Here is an 11,902-nt window from a genome sequence, read left to right on the forward strand (position 1 = left end):
TACAATAGTTTTATTGACAAGAGCAAAAGAGAGGGAACTGCCTGGGTTATAGGTTTCATTATCTACTATGGAGAAATAAATGGGCAGATGCTCATGTTTCAGGGTGTGGCTACCTCCTGGATGGATAATTCAGATCAATAAGATTGGGATTATTCAAAAAGAGCTTAGGTAAAGCCCCTTCCCAATTAGCAACAGCCAGAAAGTGTGTTCTAGTGACAAGGGCTTAATTTACCTGGGCCATAGTACTGTTGATGCTTAGCATGAGAGTAAAAAAATAGACCTGTCTGGGAGGATTAGAACCATGACCCAGGATTTCTCCAGTATCATTGGCCTGCTGTATTATCCCCTTTACATCACCCCATGTGGTCTTGTGATGGAGTTTCCTCTGGTGTCCTCTCGCTATCTTGCGTTTTTGCTTCCTTTCTCCTGGATTGTGCAGCAGGCCATAATGGCAGGTAGGTATCAAGGGTCGGACATGGTGGGCTGGAATCCAGACAGGCTGTGGATATTTTTCTGGAAAGAAACAAGCAAAACCCCTTCCCAACACAAGGAGCAGTGAAGGCTCTGACCACTGATTGGTTAGGGGGTCTTCATGGAAGTGAGGAAGATGGCGGCAAATGGAGTGCATCACCCCCCCTGTACCGCGTCACTGCACAGGTGAATAACCAGTTAGAATGGCCAAAAGCTGTCTTGTTAGAATTTCCAGCAAAATTGGGGTGCATCAAAACCTAGAGGAAGGATTTCCATCACCCGAGGATCGGTTACTGGGTCTCAAGCGTGAGTGAACCCTGGAATGGAGATTCTGGCTGATTGATCGGTGGCCCGCTAGAGACTGCGGCATGCTGAGAAATGGCATGCCAGCAACGCAGAGTAATGGTGCTACAGATTCTGTGGGGTCCTGCCGGCTGTGCCCTCACTGTGCTCCAGGCTGAGTTCTGGGTTTGAGACAGGGGAAGGAAGTGGTCCAGTTCTGTCCTTCACACCGGACAGCCCACTGAGGAAGCCAGCAGCCACCATCTTGGAGAGCTGACACCACCATCGCCAGTTTCCAACAGATCCCAGCTAGTGCAGCGTAGAACAGGTGTGTGTCATTTAATCCATTTCCCATACTGCCGGGAAATCGCATAAAATATCTCCCCGCTTTCTGGGGGCGTGATTAACAGAGTGAGCGTGAATAGAGGCGTGCGGGAAGATAAAGGCACCTGATCTCTAACTCCCCCCTCCCACCAGCAGCAAAAACAAAACCTGTCTCACCAGCTCTCAGAGGAGTGGCTATCTGAGGGAATCAAAAAAATAAGGGGCCGATTCCCAATAGCCTAACTCCACATCCAGGAAACTACAGGCCCAGAGTGTAGCTTGAACTGCGGAGAGGTATCACACTGGGTAAGGCCTGGCTGGCAGGAGAAGCCAGGAGACCAGAGACCAGGAATAAACCTAAGCTAATGGGTTTTGAGAGACACCAAGTGTGGGGAGGAGGAAGCGGCCTCACACGGATTATTTCCTACAGCCAGAGGGCAAAATCTTGGCCCGGAGGGCACAGCACCACCTACTGGAAATGAAGAAAATAGAAGCCTAACAGTTTCTTTTTTTTTCCCTTTTTAAAAATTTTTAATTTTTTAAATTTTTTGAATTTTAATTTTGTTTTTTTAATTATTTTTTAATTGTAATTTTTATTTTACTGCATTTTATAATTTTTTATCATTTCTTTTTCTTTTCTATTCTTTTCTCTCTCTTTCTTCTCTCCCTCTCTCTTTCTGGGTTTGCTTCCTTACATTTTCCTCATCTTTCCTCTTAAGCATGACCACCCAGATTACGTATAACTTACTAAATGCAAATAGATGAATACTACCAATCAGTCTATAGTCCAACTAAGCCCTTAACTACCCCCAAGTACTCCTGTCTATTCTCTTGTTAATATCCGCCTGCATTTGAGCAACCCCCCAAGAAGCTAACATATACTAACCTCCATAACATCAAATTGCCTGACCTCAACATAAAATCCTAAATTCAAACCTCAATTCTCTATATGCCATCAAAATCTATAGGCCCTTAATGAAACTAATGAATTTACCTTAAATCACAATTAAATCCAACATCTCTAAACATTGTCTCCCAACACAAAGGAGAGATATTGAAACTATGAAAACCAAAACAAATTCAAAGGAGAAAACAGAAACACAGCAGTCAAACAGAGTTGGAAAGTAATGTGAGTACCATAAAAAAACAAGGGAAAAGAGGATTACAAACAATGCAGGACAACTTAAATTCACAGGAGAATCAAGAGGCATCAGAAACATGAACAGAGAAAGAACTCAAGGCATACCTAACTCAGATGGAACAGAATCTTAGAGAAGACATTAGACAGCAAGTCCAAACAATGCAGGTATACTTTGAAAACGAATTACATAAGCAAATTGAAATGGCAAAGAAAGAGCTCTACCAGGAGATACAGATTTAAAAAAAAAAAATCAACCAATAATCCGAGAAATGCAGGAAACCATAAACCAATTTAAAAACTCAAACGAGAATATTACAAATAGACTAGATCAAATAGAAGTCAGAACATCAGATAATGAAGACAAAGTTTATCAACTTGAAAAGAATATAGTCAACACAGAAAGGATCCTAAAACATCACAAGCAATCTATCCAAGAGATATGGAATGTCATAAAAAAACAAACAAACTTGAGAGTCATCATTACTTCTCTATATAAAATTAAAATTAAATTGCTGTTTTGTGGTAATCATATTACAATGGCTACATGAACCAAACATAATGTATATTATGAATATATTCAATTTATATTTATCAATAGTACTTCAGTATAGCTTTAAAACCAGATTCACTGTAAATAATGTGGGATATGTATTGCACAAACAAAAATGTTCTTAATATTATATAATCAGATTATAAATTCAGTTGGTTTTAACATCACTTTTCAATTCTTCTATTAATTTCAACAGATGTGTTACATACTTGATTCTGCATTTAAAATCTTAAAAAGGAAACAAACTAAAATTTTATCTTTAAAGTTGCTTCTAAACCTCTATCAAATTATGTGATTTTAAAACACTAGAAAATTGCCAATGCCTGGATTTATCGTTATGAATAAACTCATATTTAGAAGAACATTACATTCTAAAAGAGTTCAAATTTAAGATGATTCTAAAGTTTTTAAAAATATGTACATTATGTTATTTTCTTAAGGCAAAAGGAAAAGCTTATGCTTCTATTAGAGCTAGGCATTTGTTTAAACTACTGAATTAGTCACTTTAGTAACTAAAACTAAAAACATACCAATATGAGACAAATTATCATTTTATGTTAAGTAGCATTAGGAATATGCAGAATGTGAGATCCTATATAGCATATCATTCAGGCTTTCTGAGTAGAATTCTTTATTAGCAATGCATATCTAAACATTTAGGTCCAGAAATTAAAGCATTAAGACATTATTCCCTCTGTATTCCAGACACAATTTTACTGTTTGAATATAAACACATCTGAATAAAATTTAAAAAAAAAATCCTTCATTATTCATAAAAGTAAATGATTCAAGAAGACACTACCATGAAAGCAGAAAATTTGGGAGCACAAAGGATAACATCATAAAAAACAGTAAGTGGAGAAGTATGGAGGATTGCATTATGATCCAATCTCCTTTTTTTTATTAAGCAGAGCAATGTAAAGTGAGTTGAACAAGATATGATTTGCTGTCTCATGATTAAAAAAAAAAAAAACTGCCAGCACCTTGTATTTAAAGGAACTGGTTTTAGTTTCCCCTTATTTTTATCAAAAATATCTCATGGTTATCTGTCTCAACAAATGAGTGCACATCTGAGATTTTGTACCTGTGTTTTTTCATATGTATATAGGACCTATTTTTTCTCACATTTAGGAGGTAAAAGATTTTATGTAAGCACTCCTAAGTAGGTTATTAAAGAAAATGTAGCTTTAATTAGTTTCCTTCTATATTGACACCTGAGTCTAAACCTATGTCACTCATATCAGATAATTAAATGTAAGAAAATTTATCATCAATCATCTTGTCTGTGAGACATAAGACACAAAATACATTCCAGTTATTTTCCTGACCAAATTCTTCACTGTTATCCACTATTTTTCTGTATTGCAATTTCTATTACTATGAACAATGATAACTAAAAATCCATTCAATGATAGCTTAAAATTAGTCTCAGCATTCACCTGTTACTCCCCTCCCACTTAGATAGCCACTGTTATAGTTTGGATATGAGGAGTTTTCCAAAAGCTCCTGTGGTAATACAGGAACATTTAGAGGTGAAATGATTAGATTATTAGAAATGTAGCCTAATGTATTTTATGAATGAATCACTGAAAGGTCCATTGTACTGGGTGGTAACTGTAGGTATGAGGGGTATGGCTGGAGGTGGGTCACTGTTGATGTGCTCTTGAGGATTATGCCTTGTCCCCCTGGCTCCTCTCTCTCTCTCTCTCTCTCTCTCTCTCTCTCTCTCTCTCTCTCTCTCTCTCTCTCTCTCTCTCCCTGCATCCCAGATACCATGAAGTAGCATGTTTCCTCCACCATGCCCTTCTTCCATGATGTTCCATCTCACCTCAAGCCTAGAACCATGGAGTTGGCTGACTGTGGACTGAATTTCTGAAACCATAGGCTCAAAATGAACTTTTCCTCCTCTAAGTTGTTATTATCAGGTTTGAGTGGTATGTTAGTCAGATTTTTGTCACTGCAACCACATGGAAGCTTTTCTTAAGTAGATTGTCTTTAATAGTAACTTTTGACAATTAGGGGGAAGAGAGAGTTCATGAAAAAAAGGGGAGGTGTCAAATAGTTAATGTGACCAAGAAATGACACAAAAATGCCTTTGCATTAAAAGAAATTCCTAAATTTCTTTTAATAATTATCTTTCCTTTTTTTGTGTAATTTCACTGGTTAAGAATCTTACCTAAGATTTTATCCCAAATGTTGTAGGTAAATAGTAATAATGATACTTCCCTAGATTGAATTTCTATTTTCCTCTTTTACCTTTGAAGACTGATGGAAGAAAACAATGAAACCCATGAGGGAGGTTTTATTTGCTTGGATTCTCAGACCAGCCCCAGTTGGAAATCATCCTTTTTGTGGTAGTTTTGATATCCTATCTTCTGATCCTTGTGGGCAACACAGCCATCATCATGGTCTCCCGCCTGGATTCCAAACTCCACACACCTATGTACTTCTTCCTCACTAATCTCTCCTTTTTTGACCTTGCCTTCACTACCAGCATCGTGCCCCAGCTGTTGTGGAACCTGAGGGGACCAGCCAAGATCATCACATCCACTGGCTGTATCCTACGACTCTACGTGTCCCTCTCCTTAGGTTCCACTGAGTGTGTTCTCCTTACTATCATGGCATTTGACCGCTATGTGGCTGTCTGCAGACCTCTCAACTACACGACTGTCATGCACCCATCATTCTGCAAGGCCCTAGCAGGAATAGCCTGGCTAAGTTGAGTAAGAAATACTCTCATCCAAAGCACCATCACCCTGTGGCTTCCTCGATGTGGGCTCCATCGCCTCCACCACTTCTTGTGTGAAGTACCTGCCATGATCAAGTTGACATGTGTTGACATCAATGCAAACCAAGTCCAGCTTTTTGTGGATACATTAGGTCTCCTCCTCCTTCCCATGGCATTGATATCTGTCTCCTATGGGTTCATCGCGCATGATGTGATAAAAATTAAGTCATCCCAAGCTTGGCGCAAGGCTCTAGGGACCTGTGGCTCTCATCTACTAGTGGTGTCCCTTTATTTGGGGACTAGCTCAGTCATGTACATCCAGCCACAGAGATCCTTTGGCCACAGTCAGGGCATGTTCCTCACACTCTTTTATGCTGTTGTGACTCCCACCCTAAACACCCTCATATACACCTTGAGGAACAAGGATGTGAAAGGAGCCCTGAGGAGACTGCTGAGGAGAGAACAAAATTTCTAATGGAAAAATCAAAGGGCAGCGACTTTCTGTACTGGAAACTTATTAAAGAGTTTCCATATTAAATAACTTCTCCCTAACGTGCAGTTCATGTGTGACTGAGTGCCTCTCTATCTGCATTTATGTACAGTGTGGACCACATTGTCTCAAAAAAGAACATTTAGATTCCACTTCTGTAGCACATGGAACCTTGTATGTGTTACAAATATTTTCACAAACTCTCTTATTAAATGGATTTTATATGAATACATTTCATATAAATTAAATGCTACACATATAGTAAGAATGGAAAATTTTGTAGATTTTCACTGCACATATATACATATATGCATGCAAATATAATTAGAGAATTAAAATATTATTTATTATTTGAAAATTTGAAAAGTATATATTAGCATGAAGAAATATTGTAGTATTTCCTTTGTAGAACAATTCTACAATAGATAAATACTTACTAAATAATTTAATAAATACTATATATTCACACAACCTAGTTTCAGCTTGATCCAGGCTCTTGGTAAAATCTTGCATTCAATTCTATGTAACAGTCTCATGCCTTCCCAGTGTCTTTGTTGCTTTTGACCATGTAGAATCTGTAGCCACACTGTCTTGGTTTCAAGGTTTGTTTTACTCACTTGCCGATCATGACCCTCTGCTCTTTACCTTACCTGTACATTTCTCAATCACTTCTGACATGTTCAGTGACAATGAAATAAACTTGATTCATGCAAACTGTAAAAAAGTCATGGCAGTAATAAATACTGAGTAAATTTAACAATTACTTAAAAGATTTTAAAAAATAGAATGGTACTCAGAATTCTTCATAGTCCTCCCACACAACTTCTGTCATTCTCAACATGCGCTTCTTTGTGTGGTTTGTGTTTGTTTCACATTTTATATTAATTGATAGTTAGATTTTTTATTTGTTAATTTATTTATTCATTTGAATTTTATTTATTTATTTATTTATTTATTTATTTGGTTTTTTCCTGGAAACACTAAAACCAATCAAAATCTCTCTTCACACCTCTGTGTATCAGCCCCAATTTGGAATCAAGTACCAATTTTGACTTTGGAATATTTCTCTAAAGAATATTGTTGAAACTTTGAGTCAGAGTGCTTGGGTTCAAAGCCCAGTCCTATGAAACCAATCAACTAGAATAATGTTTAAATACATATCTCTATAATGCCAATTCACAGTTTCCTCAACAGTACAAGAGTGGGAACAATAGTTCCTATCTTACTTGAATACTGTGATAAGTAAATCTGATTGGTAAACAGTTAAGCTCAAAGCTATCTATTATGTATTAATAACAACCACCCAATAATTGTTAGCTACTTCTGAACCACTTATACTTTTCCAAACTTCATAACTTGATTGACCTTACTGATTTAATGATTTCTCTGTCTTCAATCACTTCCTACTATTAGTTCAACAACATTTAACTATGCCCAACTATTCTCTATCTTTTTGGTAACTCCTCTAACTTTGTGTAAAGTTGGAATGTGGATTCTTCATTATATTTAGACTTCCCTTATCATCACAGCCATAGGAAAATCTTCTCCAAACTATTCCTCGTGGTGTCTTAACACATTTCATCCATCACATTCACGATGCCACTGCCCTAGTTCAAATCTTCTATTCTGCTCCTTAAAAAGATTGAAAATATATAGCTCTGAGAAAAAATAGTTTTAAAGGCATGTTTGATCTGGAGGGCAAAGTTTAATTTAGTGATTGTGAATGCACCCAAATGTGTAATAGATTTTCTGCCATATAGCCTTTCACACCTGGCCCATAGGCTCCATGTGGGTCACCTTCTAGCTTTTGAGCTATGTGTGACCAAATTTTTTAAATGTCCATATTGTTCTCTTCATGGTCTTTCTAAATGACAACTTTGATTATTCTAAAATAATTTCATTCTATTTATGACTATGCTATTCCAATTTTAAATGACACTTAAATGTTACAGAATGAATTCTATAGTAGCACAAAATCTCAGGTTCTCCATTATCTTCATTGAATTTTTCTGTTTTCCTCACCATTTGTAATTCATATTTAAACAGCAGTTTATGAATATTTTCTTTTTATTAACCTTAGAATATTTACTATATCAGCTTCTCAAAGCCAAACTTAAGTCTTACCTATTTCACCTAAATGTTCTCATTCAATAATAACTTCTTTCTTTTCTGTATTGCATATCACTTTTCATGTACTAATAATTGATAAATATATGAGAATAAAGGGCTGTTTTAAAAGGAATTCAAGTACTCCATTATAGTTAAGAGAATAAGAATCAGAAATCATATGAGATAGTCTTGGAATTGTGAAATGAACCAAATCGCTTAAGGACTTGTGTATTATGTGAAGAAAAATGAACATTCCAATGAATTCTAGAAGAATATCTTGTTTCTTCTAAGGTTTTGGGCACCAGAGTCACACCAACTTAGTTCTAACTCCTGGAATCAGTTGCTTAATCTTCAAATCTACATAACAGAGTAATAGTGCCAATTTCATGATACCAGGGTGAGGAGCAAGTGAGACAATGCATGTTATGGGCCTGACATCTAGCAAAGCTCAAAACACACCTGTCTGTTAACAGTGAGATTCTTCAAGGAGCACTATCAAATCAGAATAAACATTACTTTATTCTTCTCTGCCCATACTAGAGTGTGGCTCTTTCCATGCCCCTGGAGAGGAGTTTTAGACTGCACATGATTTTTCTATTTTTTTGTTGTTGTTGTTGTCATTTAATTACATTTTTAATTGTTCTTTTTAGTTTTACATGAACATATTTTGAAATATCATACATACATGAAGCATAACTTCCCATTTTTGTGGTTGTACATAATGTGGAGTTGCAATAGTATTGTGTGCATATATGAATAAAGGAAAGTTCTGTACAATTAATTTTACTGATTTTTCCCATTCTCATTCCCTCTTCCACCCTCCCACTCCCCCTGTCCAATCTAGTGAACCTCATTCCTCCCTCCCTGAACCCTGCCTATTGTGAGTCACGATCTGTACACCAGAGAGAACATTTGGCCTTCCTTTTCTGTGATTGGCTTATTTCACTTAATATGATAGCCTCTTGTTCCACTCACTTGAGAGCAAATACCGTAATTTCATTCTTCTTTATGGCTGAGTAATATTTCACTATGTATTTACAAGTGATAAAAGAAGCCACTTTTCCTAATAAAATATTCTCAGATCAGTAGTTAAAATGCCTGCTTTCAGGTCACAAATAAAAGAATATAAAATAATAGTAACAAGTTTACAAATGAGAATATTGACAAGGTTTTCAAATTATTAAAATGTACTTTTTGGTACACTTTTGAAAGAGATAAGCAAAATTGATAAAGTGTTAGCAAGATTGTCCAAGAAAAGAAAGAACAAGAAACCATTATCATTAAGCAAAATAATATAGCCAGTATTAAATAAATTCTAAATACAAAAAAAGACAATAAATGAGCATTATGAATCCCTGCATACTTCAGAACAGGAATGTATTTCCATGAACTTTGGGACTGATTTGGAGCAGGAAGGGATTTTAGTCTGGCAGGCATGAATGGTTGTGTATGAGATGAGGGACGGGGGGATTGACAGAAACCCAGGAGAGTATGCAAACTGAGAGAAAGAAACAAAAACAAGAGAGAGAGAGAGAGAGAGAGAGAGAGAGAGAGAGAGAGAGAGAGAGAGAGAGAGAAGAAGGAGATATTACAGAAGGAAGCTAGAGGGAAGGGAAAGAATATACAAACCAGTATGGGCACGGATATGTATATAGTAGGAAGACTTTCTAAGAAGAAGTATACTGTGCCAGGAAAGAGCAGGGTCTTTCCTAAGAATTCACCCCAAGGGCAATGACAAAGCTTTTCGGTAATTTCAATATAGTCAAATCAATCAAACTTTTCCTTCATGGTTTAATATTTCAATAATTTACTGATTTTGTAAGAAAGCATTCCTGTGATGATGTCATGAATGTACAGATTTTTTCATTTCATCATTGGTTTTATAATCTTCAGGCAAAATATTTATGGATGGTGTGATAGCAGTCACATGTCTCCTTTTACATATGAATGATTACAGTAGCATCTAATGAAAAAATATTACTCCTTCTAGTGACCTGAAAATCCAAATTTTTAAAAAAGTTTAGCGTGTCTTAATCTATTCATAGTTTACAAAAAAAATATTTTTGTGAACCTTGATTTTTATCAAAAGCTGATTTAGGATCTATTGATATAATTATGTAATTTTTCCTTCCTTAATTCTGTTATTTTGGTGAATTATCATTATTCATGTTTTGGCTCTGGAATAAATTCAATTTGGGCAATGAGTATGATTTATTTCATAATGGACTTCATAATATTTCAAACCTATGTTATTTTGTCAGACTATCCTTTAGTTTTCTGTTTTGCTACAGTTACACTTGACTAAAACAAGTATTTGAATTTTTCCTTTTATTTTTCAAACTTCTGATATATGTAAATATTTTTTAGAAGTCAACTTGAAAAAAAACCTAGAGACTTGAACAAGTATGATACATAAGATGTCTCAATGAATTTTAAACAAAATAATCTGGTCAATTTTATTAGTCATCAGGGGCGTAAATAGTAATGAAATATCCATTACTTACTACCAGATGGATTAAAATTAAAAGAACACAAAATACTGAGTGTAGGCATAGATGTGGAGCAATTGGAATTCCTAAGACCTGAGGAGTATAGGTGTTTACATCAATTTCCAGGCTTAATAGTATCTACTAAATCTGAATATAATTTATGTCTAAGCAATTCATCAGAAGATAACATACATTTTTGTTTTCCCAGAGATATATATGCAAAAATATTCATAGCAGCATTGTTCATAAAAGATGAACCTGAAAACACTTAAATACCTATCAATACTACAATGGCTAAATATGGTGTGGCATTTTCACACAATGTAATACAATGCAGGAATAAAAATTGTAATTTGCTGATACAAGAACCATAATGATTAAATCTCACAAAGATAATGTTGAATGAATGAAGGCAGAGCCAAAAGAAATAGTGATGTAGTATTTTGTTTATATACCATTAAAAACTCATACTAAATGTAACATGTGATAAGTAAAAGTATTATGTGGAAATGAATTGAGGGTTGTTCTGGAGTGTTGTTTGTTTTATTTCTCCATCAAGATGTTTCCATAATGTAAGAAGTCAGCAACCTATATCTTTATGCATTGTTTGTTTGTTTTGAGGGGTAGCAGGGATTGAACTCAGGGACATCCAACCACTGAGCTACATGCCCATCCCTATTTTTCATTTTATTTAGAGACAGGATCTCACTGAGTTGCTTAGCACCTGCCTTTTGCTGAGCCTGGTTTTGAACTAACAATCCTCCTGCCTCAGCCTCCAGAGCTGCTGGGATTACAGGCATGCACCACCATATCCGGCTGAACTGTTTATTTGTATGTGAAATAAATTTTATAAAGAATCAATAGGCTTTCATAAAATCCAGATTTTTTTGAGGAGTATAAATATTTTTCAGTCCTGGGACTCAATGCACAGAAAATTGATCAAGTTAGGTGAACTGTGTTTTCTTCAGATTCTGTATATGCTGTGCAGTTTGTCCAAGTTTCTGCTACTCTTTTAGTACTGGGTACAGGCCTTAGCTCATGTGGTTGCCATCCATCATTGCATCACTGCAATTGTTTTCTTAGACCTGTCATAGATATCATCTGGCTAGAACATGAATGTGCATGAGTTTTTCTTCAGACTCTGAAACATTGGAAGAGTCTTAGCCAAAATGAAGTTCACCTTTTTTATTGAGAAAAGTATACTTGAAGAAAAGCATAAAGTATGGGATGAATATGGTATACTTATAGGCAGCAGGTAGGAAATTAATGGGATTTCCATTTGGGGCCTTTGTTTGATCTTAGATCAGAGTAAGATAAC

The 11,902-nt window shown here is 35.8% G+C and overlaps 1 pseudogene; it reads left to right on the top strand.

The window, feature by feature from the left end:
- The first annotated feature begins 301 nt into the window (after nucleotides 1-301).
- LOC144373253 (olfactory receptor 2G3-like) lies at nucleotides 302-5,971 on the top strand (annotated as a pseudogene).
- Nucleotides 5,972-11,902: the final 5,931 nt, after the last annotated feature.

This window comes from Ictidomys tridecemlineatus, unplaced genomic scaffold (assembly GCF_052094955.1).
Source record: "Ictidomys tridecemlineatus isolate mIctTri1 unplaced genomic scaffold, mIctTri1.hap1 Scaffold_325, whole genome shotgun sequence".
NCBI lineage: Eukaryota > Metazoa > Chordata > Mammalia > Rodentia > Sciuridae > Ictidomys > Ictidomys tridecemlineatus.